The 14,118-nt window shown below is 45.6% G+C and overlaps 1 protein-coding gene across 7 annotated transcripts in view; it reads left to right on the top strand.

Annotated features, from left to right (window-relative positions):
• The first annotated feature begins 371 nt into the window (after positions 1 to 371).
• TMLHE (trimethyllysine hydroxylase, epsilon) overlaps positions 372 to 14,118 on the top strand; it is a 63,358-nt gene continuing 49,611 nt past the window's right edge. Inside the window, exons 1-2 of one of the 7 annotated variants that reach the window (XM_029607203.1) lie at positions 869 to 1,173; positions 1,703 to 1,751. The gene's annotated coding sequence lies outside the window, so the exon portion shown is untranslated. Of the gene's footprint in view, positions 528 to 628; positions 769 to 868; positions 1,174 to 1,702; positions 1,752 to 3,767; positions 3,848 to 13,575; positions 13,747 to 14,118 lie in introns of those variants that run through there. The other 6 variants (XM_029607206.1, XM_029607207.1, XM_029607208.1 and 3 more) reach the window with 6 other exon arrangements.

Genomic DNA, 14,118 nt, shown 5'->3' with positions numbered 1-14,118 from the left:
TATGCACATAATGACTTATTTCAGGGATGGCCAACCTGTGGCTCTTGCCCTTCGGGTCACATGGCAACTGAGCAATACTGCAGAGGAAAACAGGGAAGGGGCTAGAGCAGGCAGCACATAATAAAACAAAGAGCCATTCTGCTTCACCTCTCTCCTGACCTCACAGTCAGAAACAGAAGGGAGAGGCTACAGCAGGCATCAGAGGGTTTCTCTGTTCATCCTTGTTCTACTCCACCTCCCCACCCAGTCTGTAATCAGCAGCAGTGGAGCACAGGAGGAAAGGGAGTGAGGCTGGAGCTGGCAGGTCAGCCAATAAGAGCCAGTCAGCTCCCTGCTACAGCTCTCAGCATCCAGTACAGCACTACAGCACCCCTTCCCTCCCCCACTATCTGCTGCCTGGAACAGAAGGCTTTTCCTACTTCTGCTCTCTAGCGGAGAGAGGATGGAGTATATGCAGCTCACTGTGCTCCCAAGACTTGGGATTCAGCTGACAGTTGAAGGGAGGAGGGAGTCACCCAGAGCCCAAGGTAAGCCAGAATAATTTGTGAATAACATAAATGTACATCGGAGGCACAGTCTTCTCCCTTTAGCCAAAAGCCAGGACTTAATTCGATGTAAGCTTGCAAAACGGCCTTGGTTCTCTGGATTACGGATTGAGTTCAGGGCTGGGGGCGGATCGTTAATCAGAGGAAGGTGTGCTCTTGTGCCAGCCCCACTAGAGCTGGAGGTGGTGGCGTTCGTCTTCTGAGCTGCTGGCTGCGGACTGGGGTGAGGGAGAGAGTGCGCTGCACGAGAGTTTTATGTTTGTTGTTGTGGGTTTGGTCCTTTTAAGGAGGCCGGGGTATGAGATGAGGAGGGGAACGTGAGGTAGCGGGAGGCGGCCGGTAGCGGACGCTTTTTAGCATCACACAGGGGGGCGGGTTAGACTCGGAGCAGCGCCTCAGCTCCCTCCCCACCCCACCCCCTTGCTGGCGGCTGTTCTAGCTTCGCTCTGCTCGGAGTCCGCTTCTCCCTAGCTGTCTGCCCCCCTTTCCCCGGAGCGCTGTCTCTTTGACGTGAGCACGGGCTTGCTCTGATTTTTGCTTTGTTCTGGGGGAGGGCGCGCTTGCTTTCTTTCTAAGTTGCCAGGCTCTTTCCCGAGTTCCTAGCCGGCTGGCTCGGCGCATCTGGAGTGTGAGTACAGTGCTCTCCGCGGGTGCTGGGGGGGGTCTCTGCTTTTCTTAATTGCGAGTTATTCCCTAGGGCGGAGTGGTGAGGGCTGTCTGGGGGGGGGGGGGATCTCAGGCCACGTGGCACCACTTTTACATCCAGCTTGTTGTCTTACGCGAGTCGATACCTTACCCAGTCTGCCTTTTACGAGCTTTCAAAGTGCGAACGTTCAGGACTTGGGGGCTGAACTTTTAAAGGGCCGGGGGCGTGGGTTGATTCAAATGGGATAACCTGAGAAAATGTGACTTGACAGGTTTTAAAAGAACTAGCTAATATGATTAACTCTTAAGTCCGACGACAAAGTGATAAGGGACAGATCATTACTAGTGCAGATATGAGAGACATAAATGTGCAGGAGCCTGATCCTGTTTGTTTTACAAGATCTTGAATATTGAAAAAGTCTAACAAGTGTCTGTGAAGGGGTTTGTTGGTGTAGTACTCCAATACCTAAACTTTGTGCTGCCTAATACTTACTAAAATCTTCTTAAACTAGGCTATCCCCACCCCTATTATGACACACACTTCTGCTTTAAGTACTTACGGTAAGTCTTGTATCTTGTAAGCAATTACTTTTCCTTTTTGTCTCCCATCCCCACTGAGTAGATCATTCTGAAGGAAATGTTGTTGTGAAGGAAAAATGTGTGGCAGTCACTGAGATTGTGGGATGAACTATGTAGGATAACAAAACTTACCCAACTAACAAAAAATGTTGGTGAAGAAAGATATGTATCATGGGGACAATCTTTCTAATAAACCTACTCCCACATTTCCTTAAGTCAGTCTGGAGTGGGGATGGCCAGCTGTGGTCCTCAGGGTCTGGTTTTCAGGATATCTACAATGACTATGTATGAGGGAGGCAGTACTTGTAAATCTCTTGTTTTCATTATGGCTATCCTGAAAACTGGGCCTTTTTGTAACTTTTGAGGACTGGAATTTGCTAAATCTGATCTAGAGTAAAGTGGTATTAGAAATGTGAGAAAAAAATAGCACCCGTGGCCTGTTCCAGTAGCACTCCATGAATTGCTTCATAGGTTTATGTTGGATTCCTGGGAGAAAGAAGCTCAGATTAGGACAGCTTGTTGGCCTGTGTATAGCAGCAGTAGATATGTTAAGGTTAGGCTGTGTGGCTTTTTTTCTTTTTAAACAACGTTTCCTAGTATTCTGCACTTACCATCAAAGAACAATTCTGTGGGGGGTTTTTTTTCTGAATGTCTTCTGTTCCTTTTGTACTTCCAATTTTACTCAGCACTATGAGTGATTATCTGGCTCCTTATGAGCTTAATTTGCATCTTTTTCTCCATCTTACATTCTTTCCCAGGTTGTTTTAGTCCCATCATTGCAGTGATTATTCCTGGGGGAGTGGGGTCTATTGAGAAGGGCTTCTTCCAGAGCCCTGTAATTATGGCTCCTGAACTGTCCACTAGGTGTTATCTTTAGGTGATAACTTTCCCACTGTGGCCCCCTCCAGGCCTGTGAGTGCTTCCTCCACAATATTCCCAGCCAACCCTGGAAGCAGAAAATTTAACCTGGGGCTTGAACCAGGAAACTTCCACAGGGCAATAAACAGCTTTTGCCACTTGAGTGCTCATTCACCTGGTGTTAAAAGGTGACACTTATGTGGCTGAGATTCTTTTGAACCCTGGCCACTATGAGAGTGTAAACTTTCTAGACCATTAATGCTTTCATTCTTAATTTGGCTTGGTGGTTAATTTTGCCTGTTTACTGGTTTTATAGCTGGTACAAAGTCCAAAAGGTTAATGTTTGTCTCATGAAACTGTAAAATTTTCAGGCCTGTTAGTAATTACATGTCTTTATGAGGGCAGAACAATTTTTGTGGGTATACCTGTCCAGTTTCCAGATAATTAGAATCCTACACCACCAGTTTGTGATAGCATTTTCCTCTGAGCTGTGAGGAAATTAAAGAAAACTTCTCCCCCTCCCTATTCTACCAACTCCCCAGCCCCCCTATATGTTCCTGATACCAGACTAACACTATTTATTTATTTATTTTTTTAATATAGATTTCTCCTGTTAAGAGAATCCTTAAAGCAGGAGTCAGTTAGGGATTTACAAGATGCAGTTAACTCTGATTTTAGTAGTGGACTAATTTGTTTCATTGCATGTCACTGACAAACATTTAAAACATACCTTCACAAATTTGAAGGTTTTTAACATGTGCTAGGGATACACACTCCTTAACTAGCTTTAAAACCTTAGCAACTCAAGTTGCAGACCAAAGTCCAGTAGTGAGATGGAAGCTGTCTAGCTTTTTTGCAGAATGCCACATGCAGTGTTCCCTGTAGACTTTGCACACAAGAGAACCTTCCATGCACAAGAAATGGAGAATAGAATGGCATTTAATAAAGCACTGCATGCAAACATCTACACTGTATTTATTTTATTTATAATCTTTTATGTACCGAGGAAGGTTGGGAACATCTCATCGGTTTACAGTAAACAAAATGCAGCTAACTAGCTTTACAGAGAACAATGAACAATCATTAATAGGTAAACTAGCTTTACAGAGAACAATCAATAATACGAACTTTGTTTTACAGCGAACTATAAACAATCAAACGGGGGAACAAGAGGCAGAGAAGAGGGGCTGGTCAGCGGGAATCGGGGAGGGATCTAAACAGTGAGTAAAGAAATGGGATTAAGAAATACAGGAATTCAAGTGCATTAAAATAAGTAGGTGTTCAAAATATGAGGTAGGGGAACATAGAACAGAATATTACACGTGAGAACTCTTTTGTACACCCAGCCCATAAAACTAGTGTGCTGGCCATTACATCTTTCCCTTCTCCCCCTCTTTCACCCCACCATCCTCCTCTACCTATCATTTCACTATTGCTATTGTTTTCTTTTGCAACTATGTATAATTTATCTGATTGTTTTGATTCTGTAAACCGTTGTGATGGCTAAACCAAATGACGGTATATAAAAACGAATAAATAAAAAAATAAGTAAATGTATGATTGTCTGCCTGTTGGTGGTCATAGATGTGAACTCAATATAAAGAGTGCCAGGTTGTCAGAAAAGTCAAATCTCTGGAGGTCAAAATGCTAGACTTGGGAAAAGCTGCGACACCTAAAGTAGTCCCAACTCCAATGAAGTGGCAACTGCTGCTGTGGAAGAGTAAGGTCACCTGGAAGGAGACATCACTTTAAAGCTATTGCATACTCTTCCAGTGGTAGCTCAGGGCAAGCTATATGTAGTTCCCTGAGACAATGGAGGGTGAAGTGACTTGCCCAAGGTCCCAAGGAGTAGCAGTGGGACTCCTGCCCTCCCTAGGTCTCAGCCCTGTGCTCTAACCACTAGGCCTGATCCTGTAGCTAGGACTTGCCTGCCAGTTAATGTCTTAATCATCTTGCACTAGGATGCATCTTCAGAGGCATGTACCCAGGAGGGAAGAGTTAGAACTACTGTTTTGTAGTTGGTGATTCCATCATTAGGACTATAGTTAGGTGCGGGGGCTGGTGAGTGTGAAGATCACTTGGTTACTTGCTTGCCTGATGTGAAGATGGTGGTCCTTGCATGCCGCCTAGGTAGGATTTTAGATTGGGGAGGAGCCAGCTGTCAGAGTAAGAGTATATGTGGGTACAAATATCATAAGGTGCAACAGGGAAGTTCTGTAGCTTTAAATTTAGGTTTGTATATAGGAAATCGAAATCTCCATGCTCCCTGTTCCAGAAGTAGGCTGAACTCGAGAGTATGTGTGTGGGTGAGACACTGGTGCTAGGAAGAGGGCTTTAGAGTTGTTCAGAATCCTATTCTGACAGTTTTGGCTCCACATTAACTAGGGTGGAACCTGGCTATTGGCCAGGAGAATCGCTTTTAAACTAGACCATGGGGGAAATTGGAGACCTTATCCAAACTATGCATTTCTGAGCCACTATCTTCAAGGTTACTGGCAAAACAGGGACATTAGAATATCCCAATAAGAAAGCTGTGATAAAGGCTAAAGTAGCCCAGATGGATTTAAATAGTAAACAGATATTAATCAAAACTACTTTTATCAGCTGCTAACAAGTAGATGTTTAATGTAATTAAACACATTTGCATACAGATATATTAAAATGCTAGAACATTGGAGAATTCGAATAAATGGTATTTATATGGGGGCATGGCAAAGACCTAGTGGAAAGAAGATAGCAATGTGTAAAATTGTCAACAGGTGAATCGGTGGGTAATATCCCTCTGGATGCTGCAGAGCTTTTTGAAATTTCTGTAACTTGACTTACTGAGCTGCTTAAAGAAGACTGATCTGAAAATTCTAATTTAAGTACAGTTAGAAACCAAGGCTATGCTCAGCTCTCTCGAAGGATTTGAAGTATAGGAGAGCCTACAGATATTTAGTGAAGCTGATTTCACCTTTAAGTAGTCCCTGGCATGGATACCTGAGTGTAAATTAACAAGTGACTGAACCCTGACCAGTGCCCCTCTCCAAGAGTGCACATCCGCTCAGGACTCTGGATGCAGGCAATCTGATAATTCTACCTACTCTCTAAAAAAAAATTGCTAATTTTTTCTTTACTAAAATTTTCAATAAATAGAATACAAGAAAAGCAGATTATGCAGTAAGAAATGCATAAAAGACAAATTATTACAACAAATATTAAGCCTGCATACTTGGACCCAATAAATTGGAGGAGAAAGGAAAGATTTACATCTAAGGAAAAAATTAATAAGTAATTAAACTCCTCTTAAGTTATAAGGGCCAATAGGTAAAGCTAAGGACAATCCCTCAAGTTTATCAACTAGAAATGTTTCCAAATGGGAAGGGTTAGTAAAAATAAATCTTAGTGTGAAAGTTAACAAAACATTTGCAAGGAAACGTTAAGAAAAAAGTTGCACCAATAGCTAATATTTTATTTTTCAATGATAGGAAATGTTTCCTATGAGCCGGAGTGGTTCTAGAGCAGGGGTCGGGAACCCATGGCTCGCGAGCCAAATATGGCTCTTTTGAGGGCTGCATCTGGCTCGCAGACAAGTGTCGCCATACTTCGCGGTTCCCCGCTGACCCAGCTGCTCCCCGGTCCTCCGCCGCCCGGGCTTAAAATGCTGTCAGCCCGGGCGGAATGCGGCAGGACAGCTGGAGTCAGCGGCACCGGCGTGCTCTCTTCTCCTCCCCCCCCCTCCCCGCGGCCCGGAAGAGGAAGTGGAGAGCATCGGGTGCCTGCGCGGGAAGAAGAGACCACACTAGCGTGGTCTCTTCTTCCGCGCAGGCACCCGATGCTCACCACTTCCTCTTCCGGGCCGCGGGGGGGAGGAGAAGAGAGCACGCCGACTGGAGTCATCCGGGTGCAGTCATCGGGTGTCAGCCGGGTGCCAGCGCTGGAGTCATCGCGCAGGCACCCGATGCTCTCCACTTCCTCTTCCGGGCCGCGGGAAGAAGAGAGCACGCCGGTGCTCTCTTCTTCCCGCGGCCCGGAAGAGGAAGTGGAGAGCATCGGGTGCCTGCGCGGGAAGACCCGCGCAGGCATGCTAGTGTCCGACGGGAAGAAAACTGCAGCGCGGCTCGGAGGAAAATGAAAATCTTCAACCGCGGCCGATGGGACTCCGCCTTCGCCTCCGCGAGGGCTGAAAATGAAGGAGGTTAGCGTTGGGAGGTGGCTGCTGCTGCCGCGAGTTCCCGGGGGGGGGGGGGGGGGAAGGGGGAGAGAGAGAGTGAATGAGCGAGCAAGCATGTGTGTTTGAGATCCTGTGTGTGTGAGTGAGAGATTGCATGTATGTGAATGATTGAGAGCCTGTATATGTGAAAGAGAGTATGTCTGTGATTGAGAGCCTGCCTGTGAGAGAGAGAGAGAGCATGAATGTAAGTTTACCATTGGGAACCTGTATGTGTAAGTTTGTAATTGAAAACCTGTTTGTTTGAAAGAGTATGTGTGTATGATTGAGATCCTTTGTGTGTGAGAGAGATCATGTGTATGTATGATTAAGAGCCTGTGTGTATAAGTAAGAGAGAGATCATGTGTGTCTGTGTCTGATTGACAGCTGGTTTAGGTGATGGAGCATGTGAGTATGTGATTGAGAGCCTGTGTTTAAATGAGAGAGAGAGACCATGTGTGTATGTGTGTGATTGAGAGCTGATTTAGGTGAGGGAGCATGTGAGTATGTGATTGAGAGCCTGTGTGTAAATGAGAGAAAGAGAGGACATGTTTGTAAGCATGTGAATGAGAGTCTGTGTGTGAGAGAAAAAGACAGCATGTATTTATGTGATTGAAAGCCTGTGTGTGTGTAAGCGTGAAAAGATAGACAGCATGTGTGTAAATGTGTAATTAAGAGCCTATATAAGTGAGAGAGAAAAAACATTTGTATATGTGAGTGACTGAGAGCATGTGTGTATAGGTGTGTCATTGAGAGCCAGTGTGAGAGAGAGCGCTGGTATGTGACTGAGAGAGGAGAAAGTTCCAAGCAAACCACCCCACCTCCTGCTAATTCAGAACAATCTCAGGACACCTGGATATCAAATGTTCCCAGGTATGCAGAGCAAAAAAATTTTTGTATCCTTATTATTTTTCATTACTGGATCTTTGTGTCTGCTATTTTGAAATATTTTGTTGGTATCTGGAAATGTTTTATATGAGTTTTTAATTATTGGATATTCCACTCATCAGCTGTTTCGAAATATGTTCTTTTTGTTAGTACAGTTTTACTGCTGATGATTTTATATTTCTTGATTTGTTTTATAAGGATGTGTGATGTTTCTTTTTTCCTTTGTTACACTGCATACAGAGACTCTGGCTTGTTGCAGTTTCCAATTCAGTTTTTGTCTGCATGCTTCTTGTTATGCGTTTTGGTCTCTTTATTCTATGTTAGGTGAGGGACAGCACGTGATTCAGGTGAGGTTTTCTGCTGGCGTGTAGTTTCTGTGTAGGACTCTATAGCAGCCTGACTTGGTCCGTTTTCCTAATAGGAGATGTATTGGTGTCTTAAGGCCTGGTGTAATATTTTCAGAGACTTATTGTACTTTAAAAGTGTGATCTTACATAAAATGCACACATTTACTTGTATTTAGTTTTAAACATATTGTATGGCTCTCATGGAATTACATTTTAAAATATGTGGCGTTTATGGCTCTCTCAGCCAAAAAGGTTCCTGACCCCTGTTCTAGAGACATTGAGGAAATAGAAACATCTTTACTCTTAATTTTTGAAACACTAGGATCTTTTTCCTGTTCCGAGCAGAATGAGACAATGTAGCTCTTAGATAACCACATCCACTGACTCTTCAGGCCAGGAATTACCATCTCTTCATTTTCCCTCTGATCTGAAATTGTGCTATCTTTTTGCTTAAGGAAATAGAAAATATTTGCTGCATTAGGGATATTACCCGCTGACAAAATTTCTTGAAAAAATGTCTTAAACATCTCATAAGGAGAGAGTAATCGAGTCTAAGGAAAATTGACTAAAGGCACGTTTTTTAGATCTAATCAAGCTTTCAACAATTTCCATTTCAGTAGAAAGAGGCAGACTATCCTTAACATGCATATTCTCAGCATTTTTCAACAATTGATATTTTCTTACTATGTTGTTCAATAGAAGATCTATTAGCATTTAACTAAAGAGGAAAGATGAGCATTTAGTTGAGACATTGTGCAACTTAGCTAGCATCCTCCAAGTCTGAGTGTGACAATTAATGGGCTCATCTGAGTGCTGTCGTAACATGTCCATATTAGATGACAAAACAGATTCACTCACAGTTCCAAGATGTTGATCTGCAGGAATAGTCGCAGATTGGGGAATCTCTCCAATGGGGGGTGCTCACACTCATTCTGGTGAGAATTCAACAACTCTGCGGGTTGGTGATCTTCATTGGATAAGCCTCCAAGAGGTTGTGGAGAAGACTCAGGGGCTCTAGATATGCCTACAACAGTCACTATTTGGCATTTCGCTACCTCTGATCAGGTGAGCGTCCATAGGGCTGCGATTAAGCTGGATCGTAGGAGAGGAGGTAACAGTTCTGGCCTTTCTCTTCTGTCCTATTAAATAACCAAACAATTGAAAGGGGAAAGGGAAAAAAAAATCAAACAAAGCTGTGTGCCCCTTTGGCATTGCGGTGGCAGTGCGCCGCGAGGCAGATTTAAGGAGCTGGCAGTCGCAGAGATGAGTCCAGGGCAGGCCAGGTGGGTAGGAATCAGCCTCTGAAAACTCTTTTTGGGGGGGGGGGAGGTGGAGAGTACCCTGAATGCTCCTCTCTTCCTTGCAGTTCCCCCAAAGATTGTGATTTTAGTTATGCTTTATTAAATTTGTCTGGTCCTTTGCTCTAACTATAAATGAGGACAATTAATTGGTTTTAAACTGACAAGTTACATAGGAAAAATAACCCCAATAAAGCTAGAAATCATTTTTTAATGTATCAGTGATGTATAGCTGTAATGGTACAGGGGACATGAATATATATGGTAGGACCAAGTAAAGGATGAATTTGTGTGGCTTTGGTGGCCTCTGGAGAAGACTTAACAGCTGTTAAAAATTCCTTTTTCCTCTGCTTGTGATGAGTATGAGTGTACATGACCCAGGTCTAAGGGAAGACCTCTTAAAGGCTGTGGGTGAGATTTGAGAAACTGGGTAAGATTTTGAAAGTTTTCCCTTCATATCTACGAGCTGAAGAATTGCCATACTGCTTGCTCACCTTTAAATGTATGAATATTTGTTTTGTGCCTAAGGGTTTATTCTGTTTGACAAACATTTTAGAATATGAAGTCTTAATGGCCTAAATTTTTTTTTTTAGGAACTAAGGGGTTTTGTTTTAAAGCATATGACTTTGTGATGGAATTTTTTTTTTTCTTCTTCTTCAGTGTATTGGATTGTTTTACATTTGTCTATGGGCATTAGAATCCCTAGGCTGATTGGGCTAGGATGTATCTATCAAACAAGTACTTTTTTTTTTCTTTTTTTTTTCTTTTTTATATTTTGTAATATATTTTGACTGTAGACTGATTAGATGCAGTTTTTAAGTTTGTCAGTTGGGTGCCTCTGGACTGATACTTGGCATTAAAACAGCTCTGGAGCCTTTGGTTAGGACCAGTGCCTCAGGCAGAATAGGCTTGTGTCAGCCAGCTGATGCACCCAGCAAGGTGGCTTGGCAGAGCATGCAACTTTTAGGCTTTTGTGCACAAAGTTTGCTGCTGGTGCAGCTAGGAGGTTTGTGCCAAAATGTGCCCTTGCTTGGTAATTCCATGCTAATGGCATTAGCTACCACTCCCCAGTGCAGAGGTGCGTTGGCTTACCTCTCGTTTTCTTGCTCTGAGGCGGTGTAAAGCTTCCAGGACTCATGTTAAATTTAGAGTTCCCCGTCATTCCACTGATTGGCATTGGAGGTTCAGACTGTGAAGAGATTGAGGATGCCACTGTTCCTGTGGCGGGGTGAGCAGGGGTCTGGGCAGGCAGCTTGCTGCCGCAACTCTCGTGCCATGCCCAGGGATGGTTGCCCATGCACATCTGTGACCAGTGCACTGTTGATCTGATGTGTTGATGTCAGGGCTGCCATTGAGTGCTATGGTCACCCTTGATGCCATGGTGCATGGGTGCCCTCTATGCCATAAGGCATCTCAATGCACCAGTTATCCAGCACCTTGGGCCTCAATGTGGTGGAGTAGTGGCACTGACCTCTAGTGTCAGGGACCAGAGCTGCCATCGCGTGCCATGGTCACCCTCAGTGTGTGCATGGCCACACTTGAGGCCGTTGTGGTGTGTGGACTCTGTCAGTGCAGTATATGAGGCAAACGGTGGTGAGCCATTCCCAGTGCATTGTCAAGGGCTGTGTCTAGCCTCTTGGAGCAGTATCAGGTTCTGGAGGGGGCGATGCCATGAAATTCCACCACCCACCATACCATAACCAGAGCCCCAGTGGTACTGGGGATGCTATCGTCACTTCTCATATTCACTCCACTGGGAGTTAGTGTGACAGTGGAGCGCAGCATGCATGGTCAGGTACGGCAAGGCATCTGTTCCAAGCACCTTGGGTGATAGTCAGGGAGAATGCTGCCTGCTGATGCAACAATGGCAGAACCCTGGCATGGCTGAGCACTGCAAGGTATCAGCCTCCTCATCAGTTCTGCACCACAAAGTGTTGGAGTTCTGGTAAAGAAGGCATCATCACACATTGCTTTTTGGCAGTGTGCATCCAATGACTTAACAGGTAGTGCTCTGTCCTTGCTGTGCTGTAAGATTCTAGCCATAAGCACGGCGAATGGGTTCTTAGGTGGGCTGCCAACTGTAGGATGGGACCACTCTTTAAGTACTGGTCAGTGTGCTCTTATAGTGGAGGGCTCTATTCTTCCACTTGCCCTCTGTGTGTGTTCCTCATGGTAAGCTCACCAGGTTGTGTGCTGCAGCCACAGGATTGACCTATCACTGCAATCCCAGTCTAAACTTTAGAGAAGTAAACTCCAGGAGGGTACTGTCAGGAGTCTCCTTCCTCAGAGGAATGTCTTTTGACCCCTCCAAGGTCACAGTCCCCCTTTGTGGGGAAACCCCTGGGGCTCCATCCCTTGCAGGTGATCGCCAACTGCTGACCTGGAGCCTCTATTCTTCGAATTGGTGCCTCTCGTTGTAGGGTAGGACCGAGAGGCAGCAGCCGGTAGTCATTTGACTCTTTGCTAGGGTCCCTCCGTTGATTACTGTGGTGGTCTACGCCATCTGAGAATAACTGCCAATGGCAGACTGGTCACTTCTGAAGCTCCGTGATCAGTGAGTGTAACTAACTCTCAACTGGAGAGTTGAAAAGTTTTTCGGGATTAGAAGGCCTGTTTCCCATTGCTTTCCTGTCCCTTCTGGATGGGGAGATTCAACTGGGTATCCAGGGCAATCCGTATGGATGCTTGATGTCCCTTGTTCTCAGTTTCCTGGAGAAGGGATGTCTTGCTGATGGCCACGCTCTGTTCCTCGTGGGCTCTGAGAGCTTGTCAAGCAGTAGCGCTCTCCTTAGGTCATCCTAAGGCGCAGCAGGTCTATTTCACGAGGACGAACATCCTGCTGTCCTTTAAGAACATGTTACAGGTCAGCAACTTTTCTCCCAAGGATAAGCAGGATGGTTCACACATGGGTGATTCCCAAGCTATAGGCCGTCTTAGCAGGACAGTGGGGAAACTACACTGTGCTGAAAGCACCACCTCTCCCTTTTTCCTGTGAGACAGCCGATCCACAAAGGGGTCTGGGCAGGAAGAGCTGGGTTCTATGAAGAAGACCATAGAAATGACCAAAATAGAAACCCCCCCCCCCCCACCACCTCTGTAGCAGGGGTGCCTAAGGCAGAGGAGTGATGCGAGAGATACAAACTCATCATGGAAACCATTACAAGCAGCTCTCAGATAGGAGAAACCCTGACAACAGAAGATCTAGAACCTCCTGGATACAGAAAGTCTAGAGATGTAAACAAGGGAAGGACTCTTGGACAAAGACAACAGTTTCCTTCGTTGTTACAAGATAACTGAAAAACCAACTGGGGCCCTGAGAGCCTCCCAGAAAAACTATGGTCTACTGGCATCCAAAAGGACAGACTGCATCTGCAGAAGTGATAGGTACAATGGTCAGAAACGCCCAAGCAATGCTCTGAAGAATAATCAGCAGCAGGGTCTGTGACAGACCCCACAAGCCAAAACACCAGACATAGTGGATTCAGGACCACTTCAAGTTTCAGGGAATAAAAGGCAATTCCTGAATAAGATTGCAAGCCCAAGCCCCTGAGCAGAGATACATGTTAGACCTGAAGCTCACCCACACTGCTGTCAAGAGCAGGGCTATCCATCCTGTCTACAGGATAGTTCAAGTGAGCAGTAAGGCACTTCAGACATACGTCTTCTGTGCAGAAAACTATGTGCACAAATTCTGCAGTGAACTTTTTTTTTCCCTGTGTGCACATAGTATATATAACTTTTTTTTTTGCCCATTAATCCCAAGTACAGGCCCCAGCATGCAAGTTGCATGCACAGTGTGAATTAGGAGCACAAACGCTGTGCTCCCTAACTATACTCAAAACAATTTGTGTGCATAAATCAGGTATTGCTCTGCTAATCCTTTTTCTTTTGTTATGAACCCTCATGTAGCAGTGCTACGGGAGGCTCCTTACCTCTTCCTGGAGGCCACTCCAAAGCTGGGGTCTCGCCTACGAACTATCCAGGATTTGCTCCAGGGCCTGGGAGGCCTCAATGTTCTTGGGGCCTGCCTGAGGCTTGCTTGTGTCTGCATGGACTTCCTGGTTTGAGCCATGCCCTTCTCCCTAGGGGCTGGCCCGCAGCACTCCTCCTTAGTTATAGGGCCAGCTAGGTGTGGGCCATCCAAACTCCTCCCAGGGAGTCGCCTGTCTGCAGCCCTTTAAAAGGACTTCAACTTCCAGTCAGCCTTGCCTTGCACCGGAGTTACTTCGTCTCTGGAAACTCCTGCTGTCCAGTGCTCAGACAGGCCTTCGTCGTCTTCGTGGAGCTCCTCGTCTGTGTCTAGAACCAGGTCTTCATTGCCTGAGGTCCCCATCCTGGTGTTTGATCTCCCTGATGTCTGTTCCTGCCATGTTACAGCTCTCCTAGTCCTCCAGGTGACCACCATGAGGGTGAATCCATTCTGTCTGGTTCCTGTTCCGGTCACTGGAGCCTCTGCCAGCTGGATTCCTTTCCTGTGCGTGTCCCGCCCTCTGTGTGGTCTGTTACCAGTCTCCTTAGGCTGTGTAGGGCGTGCAGTGGGACAGGGTGGTCCGCCACCAGCCCATTCGGTCTGCCCGGGAAGGTGGGCTGTGTAGGGCACCCTGAGAGACAGTGCCAATGTCTTCCTTCCCAGCGTCTTGTCTGGACTTCGTCAAGTTCCTCGTCTCTGATGCCGTTGCATCAGCCCTGGTGTCATATCTTCGTTTCAACCCTAGTCTGTGATGCCATCGCATCAACCTTGGTCTTATGTCTTTGTGTCAAGGCCT

The sequence above is a fragment of the Rhinatrema bivittatum genome, chromosome 6, assembly GCF_901001135.1.
Source record: "Rhinatrema bivittatum chromosome 6, aRhiBiv1.1, whole genome shotgun sequence".
In the NCBI taxonomy this organism is placed as follows: domain Eukaryota; kingdom Metazoa; phylum Chordata; class Amphibia; order Gymnophiona; family Rhinatrematidae; genus Rhinatrema; species Rhinatrema bivittatum.
This window is presented reverse-complemented; position numbering and strand designations above follow the sequence as displayed.